This window comes from Procambarus clarkii, chromosome 32 (genome assembly GCF_040958095.1).
Source record: "Procambarus clarkii isolate CNS0578487 chromosome 32, FALCON_Pclarkii_2.0, whole genome shotgun sequence".
Lineage (NCBI taxonomy): Eukaryota > Metazoa > Arthropoda > Malacostraca > Decapoda > Cambaridae > Procambarus > Procambarus clarkii.
Genome location: NC_091181.1, coordinates 41,474,247 through 41,501,692, shown reverse-complemented (window position 1 = coordinate 41,501,692; position 27,446 = coordinate 41,474,247).

Below are 27,446 nucleotides of genomic sequence, written 5' to 3'. Positions count from 1 at the left end.
GTTGTCGTTGTTGGACATTTCTTCCATAGTCTTATTATATAATTGTGACGACGTAATTATGAAGGGAAGAGCAGGCTCAATCTCTTGAAGGAGATTATCGTCACAATATATATATATATATATATATATATATATTTATATATATATATATATAAATATATATATATATAAATATATATATATATATATATATATATATATATATATATATATATATATATATATATATATATATATATATATATTATTAAATATGACCGAAAAAGTAAGATTAATAATTCTAACACGAATTTTCTCAATCTTTCGTACATTTCTTTTCACTGTTGGAGGTAAATCAAAAATCAATTCTTCAAAATTCATTTTTATTTCTAGTCTGACGCGACACGAGCGAGTTTCGTAAAACTTATTACATTTTCAAAGACTTTAGTTTACAAATACACAACTGAATAGAACTTATGCATCTCCGATTTTATATCTACATTTTAGTGAGGTGGATGGGGTGAGGTGGCATTAATAGGGTATTAATTTCATCAACACAAGACAGAACAAGAGGTGGCATTAATAGGGTATTAATTTCATCAACACAAGACAGAACACGAAACAATGGGTATTGAATAGAAGTGTTTGTAGAAAGCCTATTGGTCCATATTTCTTGATGCTTCTATATTGGATAGGAGTCTTGAGGTGGGTATAATATAGTTGTGCATTAATTGGCTGTTGATTGCTGGTGTTGACTTCTTGATGTGTAGTGCCTCACAAACGTCAAGCCGCCTGCTATCGCTGTATATATCGATGATTTCTGTGTTGTTTACTAGGATTTCTCTGGCGATGGTTTGGTTGTGGGAAGAGATTATATGTTCCTTAATGTTCCTCCTTAATGTTAAATAGCTTCAGCTATCACTTCCTTTCGTCCGGTCGTGATGGTCAAGCGGATTAAGGCGTCCCTGTACATACCAGTTGCGTTGCTCCTGGCAGTATGGGTTCGAGTCACTTCTGGGGTGTGAGTTTTCAGTTGTATATAGTCCTGGGGACCATTCAGGCTTGTTTGCATATATATATATATATATATATATATATATATATATATATATATATATATATATATATATATATATATATATATGACAATGTCAGACCACGGAGGAAAATGAAACAGGAATTTCCTTAAGTACTTTCGTATATTAAATACATTCCTTCTGAAGATGTATTTAATATACGAAAGTACTTAAGGAAATTCCTGTTTCATTTTCCTCCGTGGTCTGACATTGTCACATTCTTAATCACGTGTTTATTTTCGTGGTATACACATATATATATATATATATATATATATATATATATATATATATATATATATATATATATATATATATATATATATATATATATATATATGCGAACAAGCCTGAATGGTCCCCAGGACATATGCAACTGAAAACTCACACCCCAGAAGTGACTCGAACTCATACTCCCAGAAGCAACGCATCTGGTATGTACAAGACGCCTTAATCCACTTGACCATCACGACCGGACAAAATGAGGTGATAGCCGAGGCTATTTGAACCACCCCACCGCCGGCACTCGGATAGTTATCTTGGGCATAGCATTTTACCAAATCACCTCATTCTTTGGGGCAACACGTGAGGAACACAAATGCGAACAAGCCTGAATGGTCCCCAGGACATATGCAACTGAAAACTCACACCCCAGAAGTGACTCGAACTCATACTCCCAGAAGCAACGCATCTGGTATGTACAAGACGCCTTAATCCACTTGACCATCACGACCGGACAAAATGAGGTGATAGCCGAGGCTATTTGAACCACCCCACCGCCGGCACTCGGATAGTTATCTTGGGCATAGCATTTTACCAAATCACCTCATTCTTTGGGGCAACACGTGAGGAACACAAATGCGAACAAGCCTGAATGGTCCCCAGGACATATGCAACTGAAAACTCACACCCCAGAAGTGACTCGAACTCATACTCCCAGAAGCAACGCATCTGGTATGTACAAGACGCCTTAATCCACTTGACCATCACGACCGGACAAAATGAGGTGATAGCCGAGGCTATTTGAACCACCCCACCGCCGGCACTCGGATAGTTATCTTGGGCATAGCATTTTACCAAATCACCTCATTCTTTGGGGCAACACGTGAGGAACACAAATGCGAACAAGCCTGAATGGTCCCCAGGACATATGCAACTGAAAACTCACACCCCAGAAGTGACTCGAACTCATACTCCCAGAAGCAACGCATCTGGTATGTACAAGACGCCTTAATCCACTTGACCATCACGACCGGACAAAATGAGGTGATAGCCGAGGCTATTTGAACCACCCCACCGGCTATCGGCTATCACCTCATTTTGTCCGGTCGTGATGGTCAAGTGGATTAAGGCGTCTTGTACATACCAGATGCGTTGCTTCTGGGAGTATGAGTTCGAGTCACTTCTGGGGTGTGAGTTTTCAGTTGCATATGTCCTGGGGACCATTCAGGCTTGTTCGCATTTGTGTTCCTCACGTGTTGCCCCAAAGAATGAGGTGATTTGGTAAAATGCTATGCCCAAGATAACTATCCGAGTGCCGGCGGTGGGGTGGTTCAAATAGCCTCGGCTATCACCTCATTTTGTCCGGTCGTGATGGTCAAGTGGATTAAGGCGTCTTGTACATACCAGATGCGTTGCTTCTGGGAGTATGAGTTCGAGTCACTTCTGGGGTGTGAGTTTTCAGTTGCATATGTCCTGGGGACCATTCAGGCTTGTTCGCATTTGTGTTCCTCACGTGTTGCCCCAAAGAATGAGGTGATTTGGTAAAATGCTATGCCCAAGATAACTATCCGAGTGCCGGCGGTGGGGTGGTTCAAATAGCCTCGGCTATCACCTCATTTTGTCCGGTCGTGATGGTCAAGTGGATTAAGGCGTCTTGTACATACCAGATGCGTTGCTTCTGGGAGTATGAGTTCGAGTCACTTCTGGGGTGTGAGTTTTCAGTTGCATATGTCCTGGGGACCATTCAGGCTTGTTCGCATTTGTGTTCCTCACGTGTTGCCCCAAAGAATGAGGTGATTTGGTAAAATGCTATGCCCAAGATAACTATCCGAGTGCCGGCGGTGGGGTGGTTCAAATAGCCTCGGCTATCACCTCATTTTGTCCGGTCGTGATGGTCAAGTGGATTAAGGCGTCTTGTACATACCAGATGCGTTGCTTCTGGGAGTATGAGTTCGAGTCACTTCTGGGGTGTGAGTTTTCAGTTGCATATGTCCTGGGGACCATTCAGGCTTGTTCGCATTTGTGTTCCTCACGTGTTGCCCCAAAGAATGAGGTGATTTGGTAAAATGCTATGCCCAAGATAACTATCCGAGTGCCGGCGGTGGGGTGGTTCAAATAGCCTCGGCTATCACCTCATTTTGTCCGGTCGTGATGGTCAAGTGGATTAAGGCGTCTTGTACATACCAGATGCGTTGCTTCTGGGAGTATGAGTTCGAGTCACTTCTGGGGTGTGAGTTTTCAGTTATATATATATATATATATATATATATATATATATATATATATATATATATATATATATATATATATATATATATATATATATATATGTTTCATTGAATATGACCGCATATTCTGTATTTATTATTTTCTGGTTTAGGGCTTCTATCCCTCTAACTATTTTCTTAGCATCAGGGCTTAATTGAAATAGGAGTTCTCCAAAACTCATTTTCGTACTTTTAAGGTGAAGAAAAGAAGTGATTTACTATAGAGTGTATTACACTTATTTGTATAATTTGCACGACGTTTCGAACCTCCATGGTTCATTCTCAAGTGAACAGATCTTACAATACTAGTTGATTTTATACCCGCATTAGGTCAGGTGATAATACAATGAAGGTGAAAACATGGGGGGATACATAAGGGATAAACATAGGGGCTGCAGAAGGCTTATTGGCCCATACGAGGCATCTCCTATCTAAACACAAAGATTAATCCAGTGTAATTGGCCTGTTATGTTGGACATTGTCTTCTGTGTTGGCGTCGATATGTTCTTGTCTTGTCCTTACTCTCATGGTGGGTAGAGTAAATAGTTCCGTGATTTGGGTGTTCATGGTAGGTCGCTCTATTCTTATGTGAATTGCCTCAAGAATTTGTAATCTTCTTGAATCTTGGGTTTTGTCTATTATGCAAGTATTCTTGTTCAACATTTCTCTTGTTAGAGTAATGTCATGGGCTTGTCTCATGTGATTCCTAGGGGCACCAGATTGAAGATGGCATGTCAAACGCCTCGTCAGCTTGGTCGACGTAATACCTATGTACTTACATTGAAGGTTACATCCTTCGTGGGGGCAAGTGTACATGTATACAACGCTTGACTGCTGTAGAGGGTTCTCCGTCGGCTTCGGGCTGTTTTTGATAAGGAGTTCGGAAGTCTTCTTGGTTTTGTAGAATATTATCAGGTTTATGTTTTGGTTAGGAGTAGTGCTTTTTACTCCTTTACGGATTATTTCTTTCATTATTCTTTCCTCTTTTATATGTTCACTGTGCATGGTTGATTTGTAATATAATTTTATTGGGGGTGTTGTGGTTTCTGTTCTAGGTTCTGAATTATACCATCGGTCCAAGTGTCTTCTTATAGCAGCGTTTATTTCCGCGTTGCTATATCCGTTGTTCACCAATACCTGAGTTACTCTTTCAAACTCTCTACTCACGTTGCTCCATTCAGAGCAGTGGGTAAGCGCTCGACGAATATAAGCATTGAGAACACTGGCTTTGTATCTTTGGGGGCACTCACTTCTACCGTTCAGGCATAATCCTATGTTGGTGGGCTTGGTATATACGTTGGTGCTTAAAGAGGTTCCTGTTTTTGTTATTAGTACATCCAAGAATGGCAGACTGTTATTTTCACTATTTTCATGTGTAAATCGGAGTACTGACTCTCTCTCTAGGTGTCTTTTTAGGTCAATTAGTTCATCTGAGTCTTTTACTATTACGAATATGTCATCTACATAACGGCAGTATACAGTTGGTTTTTGTCTGCTACTGAAGACCCTATCTTCGATGGTTCCCATATAAAAATTAGCAAATAAAACTCCTAAGGGGGAGCCCATTGCTACTCCGTCTATTTGTAAATACATGTCTCCTTGTGGACTGATGAAAGGGGCTTCCTTTGTACATGCTTCGAGAAGACTTTTCAAGTGTGGCTCAGGTATGTCTAATTTGGGGGTGCTCTCGTCTCTGTATACTCTGTCCAGTATCATTCCTATGGTTGTGTCGACTGGGACGTTGGTAAAAAGGGATTCAACGTCCAGGGAAGCGATGATTCCATCGGGCTGGGTAGATTTGATCAATTCTAGGAAATCTGCTGATGATTGTAGACTAAACTTACTTGGAGTGTATGGAGTTAGGAGTTCATTGAGTTTCTTTGCCAGGTGATAAGTTGGGGTTGGTATTTGGCTGATTATAGGGCGTAGTGGGTTACCTGGTTTATGCGTCTTAACATTGCCGTAGGCATATCCTAAGCCATAGTCGCCTTGAAGTTTATTGAAATGCACACTACCTTTCTTTGCGTTGATTGCTGTAATTGTTTTGTTTACTTTCCGCTTAAGGTCTTCTACGGGGTTCCTCGTGATTCGTTGAAATTTGGAGTCGTCACTTAGGATGTCGCTAATTTTGTTCATGTATTCATGGGTAGGAATCAATACATATGCTGCTGTTTTGTCGGCTTTTCTTATTGTTTCCAACTTATCACCTGGCAAAGAAACTCAATGAACTCCTAACTCCATACACTCCAAGTAAGTTTAGTCTACAATCATCAGCAGATTTCCTAGAATTGATCAAATCTACCCAGCCCGATGGAATCATCGCTTCCCTGGACGTTGAATCCCTTTTTACCAACGTCCCAGTCGACACAACCATAGGAATGATACTGGACAGAGTATACAGAGACGAGAGCACCCCCAAATTAGACATACCTGAGCCACACTTGAAAAGTTTTCTCGAAGCATGTACAAAGGAAGCCCCTTTCATCAGTCCACAAGGAGACATGTATTTACAAATAGACGGAGTAGCAATGGGCTCCCCCTTAGGAGTTTTATTTGCTAATTTTTATATGGGAACCATCGAAGATAGGGTCTTCAGTAGCAGACAAAAACCAACTGTATACTGCCGTTATGTAGATGACATATTCGTAATAGTAAAAGACTCATATGAACTAATTGACCTAAAAAGACACCTAGAGAGAGAGTCAGTACTCCGATTTACACATGAAAATAGTGAAAATAACAGTCTGCCATTCTTGGATGTACTAATAACAAAAACAGGAACCTCTTTAAGCACCAACGTATATACCAAGCCCACCAACATAGGATTATGCCTGAACGGTAGAAGTGAGTGCCCCCAAAGATACAAAGCCAGTGTTCTCAATGCTTATATTCGTCGAGCGCTTACCCACTGCTCTGAATGGAGCAACGTGAGTAGAGAGTTTGAAAGAGTAACTCAGGTATTGGTGAACAACGGATATAGCAACGCGGAAATAAACGCTGCTATAAGAAGACACTTGGACCGTTGGTATAATTCAGAACCTAGAACAGAAACCACAACACCCCCAATAAAATTATATTACAAATCAACCATGCACAGTGAACATATAAAAGAGGAAAGAATAATGAAAGAAATAATCCGTAAAGGAGTAAAAAGCACTACTCCTAACCAAAACATAAACCTGATAATATTCTACAAAACCAAGAAGACTTCCGAACTCCTTATCAAAAACAGCCCGAAGCCGACGGAGAACCCTCTACAGCAGTCAAGCGTTGTATACATGTACACTTGCCCCCACGAAGGATGTAACCTTCAATGTAAGTACATAGGTATTACGTCGACCAAGCTGACGAGGCGTTTGACATGCCATCTTCAATCTGGTGCCCCTAGGAATCACATGAGACAAGCCCATGACATTACTCTAACAAGAGAAATGTTGAACAAGAATACTTGCATAATAGACAAAACCCAAGATTCAAGAAGATTACAAATTCTTGAGGCAATTCACATAAGAATAGAGCGACCTACCATGAACACCCAAATCACGGAACTATTTACTCTACCCACCATGAGAGTAAGGACAAGACAAGAACATATCGACGCCAACACAGAAGACAATGTCCAACATAACAGGCCAATTACACTGGATTAATCTTTGTGTTTAGATAGGAGATGCCTCGTATGGGCCAATAAGCCTTCTGCAGCCCCTATGTTTATCCCTTATGTATCCCCCCATGTTTTCACCTTCATTGTATTATCACCTGACCTAATGCGGGTATAAAATCAACTAGTATTGTAAGATCTGTTCACTTGAGAATGAACCATGGAGGTTCGAAACGTCGTGCAAATTATACAAATAAGTGTAATACACTCTATAGTAAATCACTTCTTTTCTTCACCTTAAAAGTACGAAAATGAGTTTTGGAGAACTCCTATTTCAATTAAGCCCTGATGCTAAGAAAATAGTTAGAGGGATAGAAGCCCTAAACCAGAAAATAATAAATACAGAATATGCGGTCATATTCAATGAAACATGTTTGAAAGAAAACCTGCTGCCAGTATACACCAATATATATATATATATATATATATATATATATATATATATATATATATATATATATATATATATATATATATATATATATATATAAATATATATATATATATATATATATATATATATATATATATATATATATATATATATATATATATATATATATATATATATATATATATAACTGAAAACTCACACCCCAGAAGTGACTCGAACCCATACTCCCAGAAGCAACGCAACTGGTATGTACAAGACGCCTTAATCCACTTGACCATCACGACCGGACATAATGAGGTGATAGCCGAGGCTATTTGAACCACCCCACCGCCGGCACTCGGATAGTAATCTTGGGCATAGCATTTTACCAAATCACCTCATTCTTTGGGGCACACGTGAGGAACACAAATGCGAACAAGCCTGAATGGTCCCCAGGACAATATGCAACTGAAAACTCACACCCCAGAAGTGACTCGAACCCATACTCCCAGAAGCAACGCAACTGGTATGTACAAGACGCCTTAATCCACTTGACCATCACGACCGGACATAATGAGGTGATAGCCGAGGCTATTTGAACCACCCCACCGCCGGCACTCGGATAGTAATCTTGGGCATAGCATTTTACCAAATCACCTCATTCTTTGGGGCACACGTGAGGAACACAAATGCGAACAAGCCTGAATGGTCCCCAGGACAATATGCAACTGAAAACTCACCCCAGAAGTGACTCGAACCCATACTCCCAGAAGCAACGCAACTGGTATGTACAAGACGCCTTAATCCACTTGACCATCACGACCGGACATAATGAGGTGATAGCCGAGGCTATTTGAACCACCCCACCGCCGGCACTCGGATAGTAATCTTGGGCATAGCATTTTACCAAATCACCTCATTCTTTGGGGCACACGTGAGGAACACAAATGCGAACAAGCCTGAATGGTCCCCAGGACAATATGCAACTGAAAACTCACACCCCAGAAGTGACTCGAACCCATACTCCCAGAAGCAACGCAACTGGTATGTACAAGACGCCTTAATGCACTTGACCATCATGATCGGACATAATGAGGTGATAGCCGAGGCTATTTGAACCACCCCACCGCCGGCACTCGGATAGTAATCTTGGGCATAGCATTTTACCAAATCACCTCATTCTTTGGGGCACACGTGAGGAACACAAATGCGAACAAGCCTGAATGGTCCCCAGGACAATATGCAACTGAAAACTCACACCCCAGAAGTGACTCGAACCCATTCTCCCAGAAGCAACGCAACTGGTATGTACAAGATGCCTTAATCCACTTGACCATCACGACCGGACATAATGAGGTGATAGCCGAGGTTATTTGAACCACCCCACAGCCGGCACTCAGATAGTAATCTTGGGCATAGCATTTTACCAAATTACCTCATTCTTTGGGGCACACGTGAGGAACACAAATGCGAACAAGCCTGAATGGTCCCCAGGACAATATGCAACTGAAAACTCACACCCCAGAAGTGACTCAAACCCATACTCCCAGAAGCAACGCAACTGGTATGTACAAGACGCCTTAATCCACTTGACCATCACGACCGGACATAATGAGGATTTCAGTTGCATATTGTCCTGGGGACCATTCAGGCTTGTTCGCATTTGTGTTCCTCACGTGTGCCCCAAAGAATGAGGTGATTTGGTAAAATGCTATGCCCAAGATTACTATCCGAGTGCCGGCGGTGGGGTGGTTCAAATAGCCTCGGCTATCACCTCATTATGTCCGGTCGTGATGGTCAAGTGGATTAAGGCGTCTTGTACATACCAGTTGCGTTGCTTCTGGGAGTATGGGTTCGAGTCACTTCTGGGGTGTGAGTTTTCAGTTGCATATTGTCCTGGGGACCATTCAGGCTTGTTCGCATTTGTGTTCCTCACGTGTGCCCCAAAGAATGAGGTGATTTGGTAAAATGCTATGCCCAAGATTACTATCCGAGTGCCGGCGGTGGGGTGGTTCAAATAGCCTCGGCTATCACCTCATTATGTCCGGTCGTGATGGTCAAGTGGATTAAGGCGTCTTGTACATACCAGTTGCGTTGCTTCTGGGAGTATGGGTTCGAGTCACTTCTGGGGTGTGAGTTTTCAGTTGCATATTGTCCTGGGGACCATTCAGGCTTGTTCGCATTTGTGTTCCTCACGTGTGCCCCAAAGAATGAGGTGATTTGGTAAAATGCTATGCCTAAGATTACTATCCGAGTGCCGGCGGTGGGGTGGTTCAAATAGCCTCGGCAATCACCTCATTATGTCCGGTCGTGATGGTCAAGTGGATTAAGGCGTCTTGTACATACCAGTTGCGTTGCTTCTGGGAGTATGGGTTCGAGTCACTTCTGGGGTGTGAGTTTTCAGTTGCATATTGTCCTGGGGACCATTCAGGCTTGTTCGCATATATATATATATATATATATATATATATATATATATATATATATATATATATATATATATATATATATATATATATATGCGAACAAGCCTGAATGGTCCCCAGGCATACATGCAACTGAAAACTCACACCCCAGAAGTGATTCGAACCCATACTGCCAAAAGTACTATGCATGTGGCCCTGTACGTCACATGATAGTGCTCCTGGCAATATGGGTTCGAGTCACTTTTGGGGCATGAGTTTTCAGTTGCATATAGTCCTGGGGACCATTCAGGCTTGTTCGCATTTGTGTTCCTCACGTGTGCCCTAAAGAATGAGGTGATTTGATAAAATACCATGCCCAAGATTACCAACTGAGTGCCGGCGGGGGGATAAAAATAGCCTCAGCTACCATCCTCTTTGTCCAGTTGTGTTGGTCAAGAGGTTAAGGGATCCTGTACGCCATCAGAGTGCTCCTTGCAGTATGGGTTCGAGTCACTTCTGGGGTGTGAGTTTTCAGTTGCATATAGTCCTGGGGACCATTCAGGCTTGTTCGCATATATATATATATATATATATATATATATATATATATATATATATATATATATATATATATATATATATATATATATATGTCGTACCTAGTAGCCAGAACGCACTTCTCAGCCTACTATGCAAGGCCCGATTTGCCTAATAAGCCAAGTTTTCCTGAATTAATATATTTTCTCTAATTTTTTTCTTATGAAATGATAAAGCTACTCATTTCATTATGTATGAGGTCAATTTTATTTTATTGGAGTTAAAATTAACGTAGATATATGACCGAACCTAACCAACCCTAATGCATTCCATTTGTCAACTACTCTGACACTAAAAAAAATCTTTCTAATATCTCTGTGGCTCATTTGGGCACTCAGTTTCCACCTGTGTCTCCTAGTGTGTGTGCCCCTTGTGTTAAATAGCCCGTCTTTATCAACCCTGTCAATTCCTCTGAGAATCTTGTATGTGGTGATCATACCCCCCCTCACTCTTCTGTCTTCTAACGACGTGAGGTTTAATTCCTGTAGTCTCTCCTCGTAGCTCATACCTCTCAGCCCGGGTGCTAGTCTGATGGCAAACCACTGTCTAGTTATCCACTAGTCTGGTGTGTGTGAGTGTGTGTGTGTGTGTGTGTGTGTGTGTGTGTGTGTGTGTGTGTGTGTGTGTGTGTGTGTGTGTGTGTGTGTGTGTGTGTGTGTGTGTACTCACCTAATTGTGCTTGCGGGGTTGAGCTCTGGCTCTTTGGTCCCGCCTCTCAACCATCAATCAACAGGTGTACAGGTTCCTGAGCCTATTGGGCTCTATCATATCTACACTTGAAACTATGTATGGAGTATGTGTGTGTGTGTGTGTGTGTGTGTGTGTGTGTGTGTGTGTGTGTGTGTGTGTGTGTGTGTGTGTGTGTGTGTGTGTGTGTATCCGGGTGATTGATAACCATGCGTGTCATTACACCTTTAAGCAGTCATCTTACAACCCAAGAACTCTGTTTTACTAACACACTTCAGATCGTACAGCAAAATTATTTAAGCCAATCAGTGCTTTAAGTATAATTTTGAATTCATTCCTATGGATATCATCAGTGATTAAATTAGCCAGCTAGTCACACGGCAGGATAAGGATGGAACTGTTGTCATCATGCGATAGGATATGGAATTCCTCCATGTGGAATCATGGCCCCATGTGAGGAGCTTGACAGCTGAGTGGACTGCGCTCGGTATTCGTAGTCATGAGGTTCCGAGTTTGACCCCTGGTGTAGGTGGAAACAAATATGCAAAAGTATGTTTCACTCCGAAGCATCTGTTCACGTAGCAGTAAATAAGTACCTGGGAGTTAAACAGCTGCTACGGGCTGCTTTCTGGGTGTGTCTAACAAAAAGAAGGCCTGGTCGAGGACCGGACCGCGGGGATGCTAAGATCAAAATCTTAGCGTCGAAATCCAGGAATCACCTCAAGATAACCCTGAAGATTATCTCCATTCTACCGTTCTAAGATGGTATAGGATGAGTACGTGTTTGTTTTTTGCGTACTGAATATATCCCCCCCCCCCCTTGAAGATGAATTTCCAGGTATATCTAGTGTTACCAGGGGTAGTAATATACTTATACGGGACACATTGCGACCATCAATATATTACGGATAAAGACCGAGCATATTGCCTCAAATCCTTTTTTGACAAATTGCCATAAAAAGGTCACAAATCCTTTTTTGACAAAAAGTTGTCAGCAAAGGGAATGTGGCAGTATCGACTGAAAATATCTCTCTCGTTAAACCCGAGCAGAATTTTAATGACGATAATTATTCCTTGGAAACGATAAAACATTTAGGTGTAGAGATTTCCGATTCATTAATATCCCTAAAAGGAGAGAACAATCGTTATAGCTGAGATTGTAGTTCCTAAATTTATTTCAACACTTACTATATTATTTGATGCCCTTAAGTATAGCCGGAGCTACAGCTGAACTGTTGGTAGTTCGACTTTTGACGATCATCCGATCGTTTTTGTGTCTGTTTCAGAATGGAGACCCTACGACACTTACATGGCTTCTCGCCTGAATGTATTTACAAATGTTTCTTCAAATTGGACGGATTATTAAAATTTCTCTCGCACGTAGAAAAGGTTAGATATATAAAAAAAACTGAAAGAAAGTAGCTGGCAGACATGGTAAGACAGTTTAGCAGGGATAATAAACAAATCAGGGGGACATAGATGAAAATAAAGTCCCCAACTAAGCGAAAGAGTTTTTTCGTTGCAATAATAGTGAACCAATACAATTAGATGAATGCTACTTTTAAGTCATTATCCTCCCATTTTCTAACCTACAATATACCTATCACACACTTTCCTCATACACATCACGCGCTTCCACTCTCACCTCATTAATATTACCTACCACTTTCAGCTCATATCCTTCCACCTTAACTACAGCTACATTCAACTTAACCTCTCCCACCTTCACTTCCTCCCCTCTAACCTTCACCACAATAACATTAACCCTCCCACCTTCACTTCATTAACCACACCTCTCCCACCTGCACCTCATTAACATGACCCCTCCCACCTTCACTTCATTAACCACACCTCTCCCACCTTCACCTCATTAACATGACCCCTCCTACCTTCACCTCATTAACATGACCCCTCCTACCTTCACCTCATTGACATGACCCCTCCCACCTTCATCTCATTAACATGACCCCTTCCACCTTTACCTCATTAACATGACCCTTCCCACCTTCACCTCATTAACATGACCCCTCCCACATTCACCTCAGTCATCCGATCTTTACCAAATTACCATGAACAATTCCACCTTCAACTCATTAACATGACCCCACTCATCATCACCTCATTAGCGTCACCCATTCCACCTTCGCCTCACGCTTCCTACTATCACCTAATGTGATAGTGGGATGTCCTTGATATCTCTCACCTCATTAAAATGACCCCTCCCACCATTATCACCATGCATCTCACCTCCAACTCACCCCTCTCATTTTCAACTCATTAACATCACCTCCCTAACCTTGTCTTCGTTAAAATCACCCCTCCGACCTTCATCCTAAATTGGATAACAAGTTACAATGGAATAGATGGTAATGAAACGCAGACTCACTAGTAAAAACTGTCACTGGTTTAACTGTTGAACGGGTTAAAATACCTTCAGGTTTTTACAGATTAAGGAGCAAATGAAGAAGAAAATACTCCTAATTATCAAAATGTGCCACATAGCTAAAGTAGCAGAAGGAAGATCCACTGCGATATGGTACGAACAAGCCACTGGGTACTACTCTTTCAAGCCTGGTAAAAAGATATCCAGAGATATTGCAGTAGCTATACTCAGACTTCCACTTGGTTACAAGTGCTGGGAGGTAATAAAGCCAATGGTTAAAGAGTGTCATATCTGTAGAACAGATGCAGAGGCGCCACTATTACATCTCTTACTGGAATGTAAAGCAACTGAAGCCCTGTGCATCAAATTCAACATTAATTTAAGGAAAGCAGCTGTTTTAGATGCAAAATCCACAGCGACTACAATGGTTAGAAAAGTAGTTAAAGAATGGGACTCACTACTGAACATTCTTTATCGATATCCGCCATCAAAATAATGTTGTTAAAGCAAGACATAAACCGGTGCGCTTATACAGAAGCGAGAAAGAAACAGCAGAAAAGGAGGAAACCCCAACACCATTTAAAACTTTATCCCAATTATCACATTTAGAAGGTAATTGCGAATAGCCAAACTCAATTACGAACTCACTATAGTGCGTGTAACATGGATCTTTCGTTCTCAGTTTCACAATTTCACCTTCACCAATAAAATGACCCACCAACCTTCACCATTAATATGACCCACCAACCTTCACCATTAATATGACCCACCAACCTTCACCATTAATATGACCCACCAACCTTCACCATTAATATGACCCACCAACCTTCACCATTAATATGACCCACCAACCTTCACCATTAATATGACCCACCAACCTTCACCATTAATATGACCCACCAACCTTCACCATTAATATGACCCACCAACCTTCACCATTAATATGACCCACCAACCTTCACCATTAATATGACCCACCAACCTTCACCATTAATATGACCCACCAACCTTCACCATTAATATGACCCACCAACCTGCACCATTAATATGACCCACCAACCTTCACCATTAATATGACCCACCAACCTTCACCATTAATATGACCCACCAACCTTCACCATTAATATGACCCACCAACCTTCACCATTAATATGACCCACCAACCTTCACCATTAATATGACCCACCAACCTTCACCATTAATATGACCCACCAACCTGCACCTCACCCTCCCACCTTCACCCCACCTCTCGCACCTTCACCTCGCTCCTCACATCTCGGATCTTCACCTTACCCCTCACGTCTTGGACCTTTCATCTCACCCCACCCACCAACACCTCACCTCACATCTTGGACCTTCACCTCACCCCTCCCACCAACACCTCACCTCACATCTTGGACCTTTCATCTCACCCCACCCACCAACACCTCACCTCACATCTTGGACCTTCACCTCACCCCTCCCACCAACACCTCACATCTTGGACCTTTCATCTCACCCCTCCCACCAACACCTCACCTCACATCTTGGACCTTCACCTCACCCCTCCCACCAACACCTCACCTCACATCTTGGACCTTTCATCTCACCCCTCCCACCAACACCTCACCTCACATCTTGGACCTTCACCTCACCCCTCCCACCAACACCTCATCGCACATCTTGGACCTTCACCTCACCCCTCCCACCAACACCTCACCTCACATCTTGTACCTTCACCTCACCCCTCCCACCAACACCTCACCTCACATCTTGGACCTTCACCTCACCCCTCCCACCAACACCTCACCTCACATCTTGGACCTTCACCTCACCCCTCCCACCAACACCTCACCTCACATCTTGGACCTTCACCTCACCCCTCCCACCAACACCTCACCTCACATCTTGGACCTTTCATCTCACCCCTCCCACCAACACCTCACCTCACATCTTGGACCTTTCATCTCACCCCTCCCACCAACACCTCACCTCACACTCATATCTTCACCTCACATCTTGGACCTTCACCTCACCTCTCCTACCAACACCTCACCCTTCACCTCGCATCTTGTACCTTCACCTCCCCTCACCCTCCCACCTTCACCTCGCATCTTGGACATTCACCTCACTCCCCTCCCCCCCACCACCACCATCAACACCTCACCTAACCCTCCCACCTTCACCTCACATCTTGGACCTTCGTCTCACCCCTCCCATCGTCACCTCAGTCCTCCCCTTTCACCTAATTAACATGACGCATCGCACATTCTGCTCATTATCATGACCTTCATCTTCCATCACCTTTCTCACCTTCAGCACTCTAACATGACCTATCCCACATGCACCTTACTAACATCTTCCCTCACACCTTCAACTAGTTAATGTGAAACATCTCACTTTCTCCTCATTACATCACCTCTTCCTTCTTAGTTTTATCCCTCCCACCATTTCCTACTTAAAATGACCCATCCCACCTACATCTCATTAACATCACCCATTCCATCTTCATCTCACCACTCCCACCTTGACCTAATTAACATTACCCATCACACATTGAGCTAGTTAACATCATCACAAAAATAATAGTGTGACTGATTGCCTTGTGCAGGTGTCATTGGAGCTGAGGAACCTTGTCGGGTACTACGTGAGCAGCACCTACGTGCCCACCCTGCTCCTTCTCGTCATCTGCTACCTCACCTTTTTCTTCGACCTAGCTGACTTTTCTGTAAGTTACTCTTCTGAACCTTCTAACACCTTTGCTTAATTTGGGTATATAAACTCTCGTTTCTCAATGCATACCTGCCCACACATTCACATGTGTATCATGTGCACACTCGTGCATAGATACTTATTCATCAACATACTCACCCAGAATAAGGATCACATTGGGAACTTTGAGAAAGAAATCACTTTATGAGGAAGCGACCATTCTGTCCTGGGCTTGAATATTCGACTGAACTAAGAGCAATAAATCTCGGTGACAACGAAAGGAGAGTTAGGTACAAAAAAGAAAGTTACACATGAGTAAGAGAATAAATAGAAAGTGAACAATTGGAGGAACAACTTTAGGGAACAATATTACAGGAAATGATAAATGACGTTTAGACCTTTAACAGCGCAACGTGCCTGCAGGCCCACGTCTGGGGTGCGCTACGCGCCTCCAGGTATTTGTATATTTCACGTTCCTTTCAAAACTCCCGCGGCTACATGGGGTTCACATCAGCTTCCTCAGGGCTCTTGTAAACAGACGCCATCTTTAAAAAAAATCATGGTCCACATTCCTGGGTGTGAGAGCCTCAGTAGTGAGTGAGCAACCAAGGCTGGCGCTCGCAGCATGAGCGCACAGCACTGCTGTTCAGCGTGTGACAACAGCATTGCATCGTCAAAATATATATGTAACGTGTATTATTTAGCCATGATAGTCTTATAGAAGAGCCTGAGTGTGATAATGACTGGGTACAATGTTAAAATATCAGTGATTCAATGCTGTTCACGATGTTCACAGCACTAGCCACAGCACCACAGCATTATGTCGCCCATCTAAGAATCTTCAAACGACTTATTAGGTTCCTTTTCAAAATAAACTTGTGGTCAGTTATTCATTTACAGGAATTAGTGACCAGGATTGTGCTTAAAATTAGCGTTGTGCGTAGTATTGTGGAAGGAGGAATTTTGGTGAGGGAGCGAGGAATTTTGATGAGGGGGGGAGGAAGGGAGAGAATTGAGGTAGCCTCACTGTGTGGCAGCCACTCTTGTTTTGCTCACCATACTAGCTTCGTGGTTCGCTATGGAAACACACATGTACATGGGTATATACAGTGTGTGTGTGTGTTTATAGTGTAATAACAGCAACAGGAGTATGTTGAGTAGAGTTATTTTGGTGAGGGAGGTGACGTAATCGTAGCGTCGTCTGTTGTCTGCTGTGTGATTTCTCATGCAATGTATGATGGCCACTGTTCTGTTTGGACACAATACCGGCTTACTTGCATAGTTCTGGTAAATAAAACATTTAGATAGGTATATATAAAACATGTGTAAATAGTGTAATAAAAACAATAACAGTATGGTGGGAGGAGCAATGTTGGCGAGTAAGATGTTGGAGTGAGGGAGGGCCTGTCTGGGTGTGGCTGCTCACACTCGCGATGTTCTGAATGTGTTGATGGTAAATATATATAGTGTGTAACAGTGTATAGTGTGTACATATGTTGTAAATATACATAAATGAACATGAAACATTGGTGTGAATAACTGTATAATGGGAGGAGCAATGTTGGCGAATACAAAGTTGGAGGAGTGGGAGAGGGCTGGCTGGGAGTGACAGCTCACACTCATGGTGTTCTAAATGTGTTGATAGTGAAAGTATATAGTGTGTGACAGTGTATAGTCTGTAAATAGATTGTATATATGCATAAATTAGCATGATACATGGTAAATATGTGCAACATATGTGTACACAAGTGTCATGCACGTAACACAGTGTCCTCAGACAGTACGGATGTTTTGCCGCCATAATATAGTGTACGTGTTCACTATATATAGGATTAGCACGTAAAAACAAATTAAATGTATTTGGAACTGTACGCAAAAAATGAACAAAAATATATTCGCAGCAACTCGCGCGCCCCGCCCTGGGCGCCCTACTGGCCCCGGGAGTGTACGTCACGGGCGAACGGGAATGATGACGTCATGCGCCACCTTACGGACCCCATAGCAGCCAAAGTAAGTACAATTTCAATTTTTTTTGACATACCCATACTGAGGGAAGGGTTTTTGACACTATAAAAAAACAAAAGAACTTTTTCAAGATAATTTATTTCCTGCACACTGGGGAGTGTCATATTTGGAGGCGGCGCAGTTAAATGGTTAAGGAGATGGGAACTAAGGCTGAAAGGTGAAACATAGCAACAATCAGGAAAACGAGTTTGAGGGAATACGTCTAACTATGGTTGAACAGACAATGCCAAGAAACAAAATATAAGGCAGGAGGAAGTGGATAAAAAAAAAGGAGGACAGAGGCCAAAAGAAAATTGCTGCATACACAACAGAGCACAGAACAAATACGTAAACATAACAAAAGACTCAGAAAAATTATGAAGTGACATTGCATGCATAACAAAGAGACAAGCAAAGTTACTACAAGAACTTATACAAAGTAAATGAGTGTATATGACCAACTGACTAGATTATGCAAGAAGGGAGAAGAACATACAGAAAATTACAAGGATATTTGACAAGACCTCAATGCCTTTTTCATGGTTTGTTCACGACTGAGCCGGAGCAGCTCCCAGAGCTTGGAGAGGAGATAACTTTATACAAGAGCGTGAAATATTATGAGTAAATAATAAGACAACTGGCATCATTAGGTGAAATAAAGCTATGGGACCAGAAATTATTTCACAATGAATGTTATAGGAAGTAGCAGAGGCCCTAAGTATACCTCTAGCTCTCATCTTTAATGATGTGAAGGGTTATAATGGGAGTCTTACAGTATGCTGCCCCAATCTTGAGCTTTCATCTCATAAAATACTTAAGAAATCTAGATGATGTTCAAAGATTTGCAACAAGCCTCGTTCCGGAATTGCGAGAGATATGCAATGAAGAATGAAATAACTAGACCGGATGTCACTAGAGAAAAGGAGAGAGTGTGTTTGTGACAGAGACAGAAAGGTGAAAGTGTGAGAGACAGAGAGGGAAGGTGCTTAAGAGAAAGTGTGAGAGTGAGAAACAAGACATGATAGTGAATTGTGAAATAATTAAAGGAATTGACAAAGTGGGAAAATACGAGACTTTCGTAATGAATACCAGTTGTAAAAAGGACATAAATGGAAGCTTGAGAAACAGATGAGTCTCATAGATGCTAGAAAGCTTTCTTTTATTTTCTGGCATCTATAAGAGTAGAGGTAAAAAGGAATGAACTAAATGTGTAAGTTGGCTAAGCATATTCCATTCATAGTCTTAAAGAAGATGACTTAGAGGAATGAAGCAGGAGTAGCTGTATTAGAGAACCAGCAGTTAGAAAGGCTGTGAATGCACACACTCACATACAGAGAAAGAAGTGGCAAAGGAAGAAGTGATTAAACTGAAAAAGGGAGAACAGATACACAGAGAATGACAAGGTGTGTGACGAACTCAACAAAAGTGTCCAGGAAGTCTTCACAATAGAGCAATGCTAAGCCTCTTGTGGGAAATCTACCAGTCATAATTTTTTTTTTCAATTTTCGATTAGTATAAAAGAACTTTTATGCTAATAATAATTTATTTATACTAATAATATTTAATTTTATTACTTATTTATAATTTCAAAGTGGACTGTATGTATGATTTAATATCACCAGTAAATTCCTACACATAAACCTGGGGGGGGGGCTTATATATTCAGTTAATCACACTGTAATGAAATGGTTGATTCCCGACTCCAGCCAGACGAAATATTTAGATACCAACCACATTATATTGATATTATATTATATTATATTATATTATATAATTACTGAGCACAGTATTGATTTTGTTAATTTTCGTATTATTATACAGTGTGTAACTCAATCTGTTTGAGATAAAAGTAAGACCTACCCTGCAGGGCCGGGATTCGTGCATCATCATCACCTACGCCTTTAACCTAACATTTACGGCCTTAAAATAGTTAATGAGAAATAGACAAAAATAATGAGCACTTCCCTGTGGTTGTCGTGGTCGAAGCCGTCCTTTCTTAGTTGTTAGATAATAATTACATCGGTACGCTTAGATATACATGATCAGGTGCTCACCCGCCAAACACACACCGAAACTACGACGTTGGTACAACGTTCGAACAAGTTTTAACGCCACCTAACCAGTTATAACAACCAATATAGCAAGTTGTAACAACGTTCTTATACGTCATAAACACGTTAAGCCAAGATGTAACAACTTTATCACAAGTTGTAACAAGCGGAAAGTAGAGACAATTACGGTTTGTGTTTCCAGGGCAGTCACTTGGGTTGCACCATGACATTTTCTCTCACCAACTGTAATGGCTTCTCCTCCCTTCCAATCTGGATACGTCAAGAAATGGTTCCTTATTGATTTCGGGAGTAGTTTTATTTTGTATATTTGATTACCGATAATTCTGTTTGTTACATATAAGCGCTTTTTATTAAATACAGCCATCTGTCTGTAGATTTTAATATTAATTGATTATTATTATTTTTTAACGAGATGTAATGCACACGCAATTTAATATTATCGTTTTCTAGAGAAAATTACTGTGTTCTATCTCTTAATGTATAACTTAATTTTTGCATTGAGATTAGTATTAAAGGTTAATGAGTGTTGGAAATTTCTGATACCCTTGTACTAAAAGAGGAGGCAGCAAACCAAGAACCTTGGAAAATTTGAGCTTAGTGAGGAAATCAAAAGTAATCTGTTGGTGCTGAATGTTACAAAGGCTGTTGGGCCTGACATAATCTCACCGTGGATAAAGTGTGCCACCCTTTATTGTGTATAACAGGTCACTGGAAACAAGAGACCTACTGGAAAGATGGAAGACGGCTAATGTAGTCCCAATATACAAAAAGGGTGACAGGCAAGAGGCACTGAACTTCAGGCCAGTTTCCCTAACTTTTATACATGCAAGGTGATGGGGAAGATCGTGAGGAAAAGGCTTGTAGAACATCTGGAGGGAAAGAGCTTTGTAACAAACCACTAGCATGGGTTCAGGGAAGGTAAATCGTACCTCACAGGCTTTATATAAATTTATAACCAAGCAACAAAAATTAGGCATGAAAGAGAAGGGTGGGCCATTTTCTTGGACTGTCAGAAAGCCTTTGACACAATACCCCATTAAAGGCACTAACAAAAGTTGGAGAAACAGGCAGCAGTAAAAGGTAAGGTGCTCCAATGGATAAGGGAGCGTCAAAACAAGAGGAAACTGTGAGGGAAGAGACATGAAGGTGGCGAGATGTCACAAGCAGAGTCCTACCGGGCTGTGAGTGAAATTCCTAGCAAGAGTTGTTTGATCTTTGATTACTTCAATGTATTATTTACTTTAAATATTTATAAACTAGCTGTACCCTGCCACGCATTGCTGTGGCTCAGCAATGCATGTGCATTGCTGAGCTACAGCACACTTCTGTCTGCCATTCCTACCCACCATTCCCCCCTCCTCCTCCTGACCATTCCTCACTCCCCCGTCCCTTCGTCCTCTCAACCATTCCCCACTCCCTCGTCCTTCCCACCATTCCCCTCCTCCCCCCCTTCCCTTCGTCCTCCTCAACAAATGACATAAGGCCCCCCCCCCTTCCTCCCATCTGTTTTAGATGTGTCTAGTTTATTGGGTCTATTTATGAGTTATAGGAGGAAAGAGACTTATTTAATTATAATTTATTGATATATCCAGTTGTAACAAATACTTTTCTTGGTACTTTAACTATTTAACTGGAAACATTGCATTTATTAGGAAAAACAATAAGTACTTCCACTGCTTGGCTGACACAACACTTTCCCAGATTTGCGAGGGAATTATTTGCTACGACTTTCTCAATATATTCAATAGTGCTGTATGATAAACCTGACATAACCTATCCATCTAGGTCTGCCAGGGGTTGGTTACTTAGGTCGGAAATTTCCAAAATAACTCCGGGGAGAGAAACATGGGTCAGAGTCCACTGTTTAGGACTGACATACACTGATCCTCCCACCTCGAAATTATAGATTGAGATTACATTAGTAACACGTCTGCACGTCTGTTTGTACTGTACAGCTGCTCCATATTAGAGTAGCAGGTATTGCATATTAGTGAGTGTTTCACTGTCCTGCTTACTTAGGTATTACTGAATTTATTGTTATAATATTTTTATAGGGGTTGTTTGCCCCACAAAGATATTCAGCTATATTTACTCAGAGCTATAATATTGCTCGAGTTTAATTCTGCACTGTTGTGCTGCTGTCCATTCCCGACGTGAGTTCCTTTCTGAAAGAGTGTTCTCTTCTGGGTTTGCAGGTTGATTTGGTCCTTCAGTGACTTCACTTCCTGCCAATTCCAAAGGAACCAGCTTTTCTAACTTTTTGAAGGTAGTGTTACCTCGACAATTGACTCTCAATATTCTTAAGATACCCTGGTGGTTCGAGTGAACAGAAACTATTTTTCCTATAGGCCACTCTGTACAGGGTCCGTCACTGTCCACCAGGACAATATCGCCAAGTTTTAAATTAATTTTGTTCAAGGGCTACTTGCTCCATAATGATACTCTCTCAGACCAGTTAGATATTCTCCAGTCCAAACATCATTCGACTGACCTATCACTCGTGAGAGATGTTTGAAACTCTGGATTAAGTCACTCCCCTCCAACATATGAAGGATCTTCTGGTTCCTCGTTTGTTAGGGACACTATAGGGCTAAGAAGTCTCCTACACATCAGATGGGACGACTTAGTGGCTCTCGTTGTGAAAATCATCCGAGAGGTAGGTCAGTGGTTGGTTGTTAACTCGAACTTCTATTACGAGGACAACGGTTTAGAGTTCCTGCAAATAAGTTTGTTGACGGTGTAAGTCTATGATAGATTATATTCTTAGGCAATGTTTTACCGTACATATCATCCGTTCATAGAAACCTTCATCCCATGGTGCTCTGAGAGGTATGAACTTCCAGTGGCACTGCCCTTGTTGAAGGGCAGTATGTACCTCTGGGTGATTCCAAATTTCTTGAAGACAGGCTTCCCCAACCACCAAGGTGAACTCATTGTCTGGGATCATCAACTTGGAGCATTATCGACAGGCAGCAAATCTGCAGAATGCTTGTAAGAATGCCTCAGCACTCATATCGGGTTGTCACTTTTAAGTGTACTCCCCTTTGTTGTGGTACAGCAGAAGAGGAAAATGTATGACTTCACCGGAACGTTGTCCTTAATGCCTGTGAGGGGTTAACGCTCCTGTGTAATCTACCCCAGTAGTCTCATAAGGGCGAAGGTGTACAACTCGTTTTCTACGAAGTGGTGGTGATCCTGGATAATGACACACCCAAGCGTCACACCTCTTGCAGATTACACAGGATTTTATGATGGATTTTACAGTCAGACGACCTTGAGGAAGCCAGAATTTTTGTCTCAAATCGATGAGAATATTCAGTACCCAACCATGTAAGGTACCGTGCTTGTACATGTAACACAGTTAGCTGGCTGATGATGTGGTGTCGGGGGAAGAAATATTGGGTTCTTAACATCCAAGTCTATATCTGCGTGCTGTAAACGCCCCCTCCCCCCCTCTCCGCACCTTAAGATATTGTTACTGTCTGAGTCAAACCAGAGACTTAGATCATTTACTAGTTTGTCTGGGAGGTTTTTATAATCCATCCCAATAGGCTTCAGTCTTGGCTCGCTAGGCTCAGTACTTTAATGGACTAGGCAATTGATGTTTGATTATTATCTTGTTCAGGAAATCAAGTACTCTGTTTCGGGTAGTGTAACTGGGAGACTTTTCTGGCAGGTCCATTTTGCTTGGACATATCTAATTTGTTCTGAGCAGTACTGATTGTTGTAGGGTTGTAGCTTGTTCTATTTGTAGTTCTGTTGTATGGTGTAATTGTATATGTGATTCTGCTATACAAGTGGGTCTTTCATCCAATTCAATACATTCTTTCTGTTCCACTTTTTTTATAACCTCTTGTCTGGGTATGAATAAATTTTTTGACTTTTCTGCAAAGCCATTTTTTGTTTGCCGCTATTTATGTAGCGTTTCGTGTCTTTCACGTGAAAGTATGAGCAGCTGCAGTCATAACATTTTCTGTCCTCGAATGAGGTTTTGCACATGTCAGGATGGAAAAACCTACAGGTTCATCTAAGTAAATAATTATCAAAAGATGGCACCAAACCGGGAAGGCTATGTAGCACCATCAAATGCGCAGAATAATCAGAGGGGGCTAAATATCACCAAGGATGCCAATACGAGAACAAAAACGCATAAGATGAACGATATCAAAAGTATCCGAGTCACCAAGAGTTCTATTGAGGGACAGGTGACCGCGAGGGGCGGTCGGAAAGCAAGACACACGCTCCTCCTGGAAGTCAGGACATTCAAGATGCACATGCACGACCGTAAGAGGGACAATGCAACTAGGACAATAAGGAGCAGTGCGGCTCTCCATCAAGTGACCATGGGTTAAGCGAGTATGGCCAATACGCAACCTCGCCAGAGCTGTTTCCCATCGCCGGTTACGGTGGTAGGAGGACGGCCACAAGGAAACACAACATTTAAGAGTACGTAGTTTGTTACCAGTAATAGACGACCAAGAAGCCTGCCAACGGGTAAGGACGGAGGAATGGATAACCGGGTAAACGTCGGAATATGGAATACCTTTACGAGAGATGGGACAAGAGCGGACAGCTTCCTTGGCGGCAGTATCCGCACGCTCATTTGAAGACACACCAATATGGCTGGGAACCCAACAAAACTCAACCGACTTAAATTTACTGTGAACAAGAAACAGCCAATGCTGGATCTCGACAACTACTGCATGAACCGGATTAAAGGACCCGAGAGCCATGAGGGCACTACGAGAGTCAACAACAACCACAAAGGAAGACTGACAACGAGAAAGCAGGAGACGAAGAGCATAGAGAATAGCATAAAGCTCCGCTGTAAAGATGCTTGTCTCCGGAGGTAAGCGACACATATAAGTGTGATCACGAAAAACAACAGAGTAGCCAACACCGTCCGCAGACTTAGACCTATCGGTGAAGACAGAAACGGAGCGGGAGTGAGAAGAAAAGTGCTCAAGGAAAAGGCGTTTTAGAACCGTAGGAAAGGTAAAAGCTTTAGTGATACGGGTCAAGGATGTACAAAACCGCGGAAGAGGGACTCTCCACGGGGGCAAAGAAGGAAAAACACGAGGAGAAACATTAGAAATACGAACGGAAAGAGAATCCTGTAGGCGAGATAACCGGACAGAAAGAGGGAGGTGGTGAAGAGGAACTGGAACCGCAGGAGGGGTAAAAGTTAAAGCACGACAGAGGCGAGAGGAAGGATGTTTTAAGGACCGCGCAAGATAGCGAAGACAGTAGCGATCACGGCGGTCCTGGAGAGACAGGAAGCCAGTGTCAACATACAAGCTAAGGATGGGAGTCGAACGAAAGGCACCAGAACTGAGGCGCAACCCAGTATGGTGCAAAGCATCAAGACGGCGAAGAGTAGAAGGAGAAGCAGATGAGTAAGCAGGGCAACCATAATCGAGCTTAGACAGGACGAGAGAGGAATGTAAAGCAAGGAGAGTGCGCCTATCTGCCCCCCAAGAAGTATGGGACAAGACCCGAAGGAGAGTAAGGGCCTTAGAGCACTCAACACGGAGGTAAGAGAAATGGGGAGACCAAGACAAACGAGTGTCAAGGAATAACCCCAAAAGCTTCGCGGAATCTTTGTACTCAAGGGGATGACCATAAAGTGACAAAGAGGGGCGAAGAACGACCCGTTTCCGCGTAAAAGTCATGGCACAAGTCTTAGAAGTAGAGAACTTGAAGCCATGATCGGTGGTGCAAGACGACACGGCATCAATTGCAAGTTGAAGCCGGCGCTGAAGGAGAGGCGAATCATCACTCTGACAGCTAAGGGTAAGATCATCGACATAGAGAGCGGAGAAGACACCTGAAGGAAGAGAGGAAAGACGACCATTGAGGGCAACCAGAAAAAGAGTAGTGTAGTACTCAGAACACTACCCTGGGGCACACCTTCGTATTGCTGAAAAGAGGCAGAGAGAGCGGTACCAAGGCGCACTCGAAAGGAACGACGAGAGAGGAAGCTGCGGAGAAAGGGAGGGAGATGACCACGAATGCCAAAAGAATGAAGTTGAGATAGAATATGATAACGCCAATTGGTGTCGTAAGCCTTTTCCAGGTCAAAAAGGACGGCAACAACGGAGGTCTTCGCAGCAAAAGCAGTACGAATATAAACCTCCAAGTTCACCAGGACATCTGTTGTGCTGCGGCACTTACGGAAACCAAATTGAGAAGGGGAGAGGAGGTGATGGTGTTCCAGGAACCACATCAGACGAACGTTAACCATACGTTCAAAGAGTTTGCAGACACAACTTGTGAGGGCAAATGGACAAAAGTCCTTAGGGGAAGTACCCAGAGACCCCGGTTTGCGAACAGGGAGGACAACGGCATCGAGCCAGTCATCAGGGACTGACGACGACTCCCAGATCCGATTATACAGACTCAGTAAATACTGAGACGTGCAAGGAGGGAGATGGCGAAGCATCTCATAATGAATACCATCGGAGCCCGCCGCCGTAGAACCGCAAAGGGCCAGGGCAGAACGAAGTTCAGAGAGAGAGAGAAGGGATCATTATAGGGAAGCTGAAGATGAGTGCAGAAATCTAAAGGACGAGACTCAAGGACAGGTTTACGAAGAAGGAAAGATTGGGGAAGATGAAGACCAGAGCTAACAGAAGAAAAGTGGGAACCCAGTTCGGAATGTTTATGATTATATACAATAAATAAAAAAGGTGGTGATAATGTTTTCCCTTACTCTTCTGTCTTCCTGGGACGTGAGTTTAGCACCCGTAGCCTTTTCTCGTAACTCATACCTCTCAGTTTTGGGACTAGTGTGGTGGCATACCTCTGAATCTTCTCTAATGTTTATTGAGTTTAACTAGGTATGGGCTCCAGGCTGGAGCTGTATTCTCCAGAATTGGTCTGACAATTCTGTCGAATAGTTCGAGGAAATTAGCGTAAAAACCTCGAACGTTACATTGAAGAATAGACATCGACGAGAAGATAAAGGACAACAACAGAACAAGGAAGAAACAAAGGCGAAAGAGCAACAGCACGTTAAAGAATATCAGG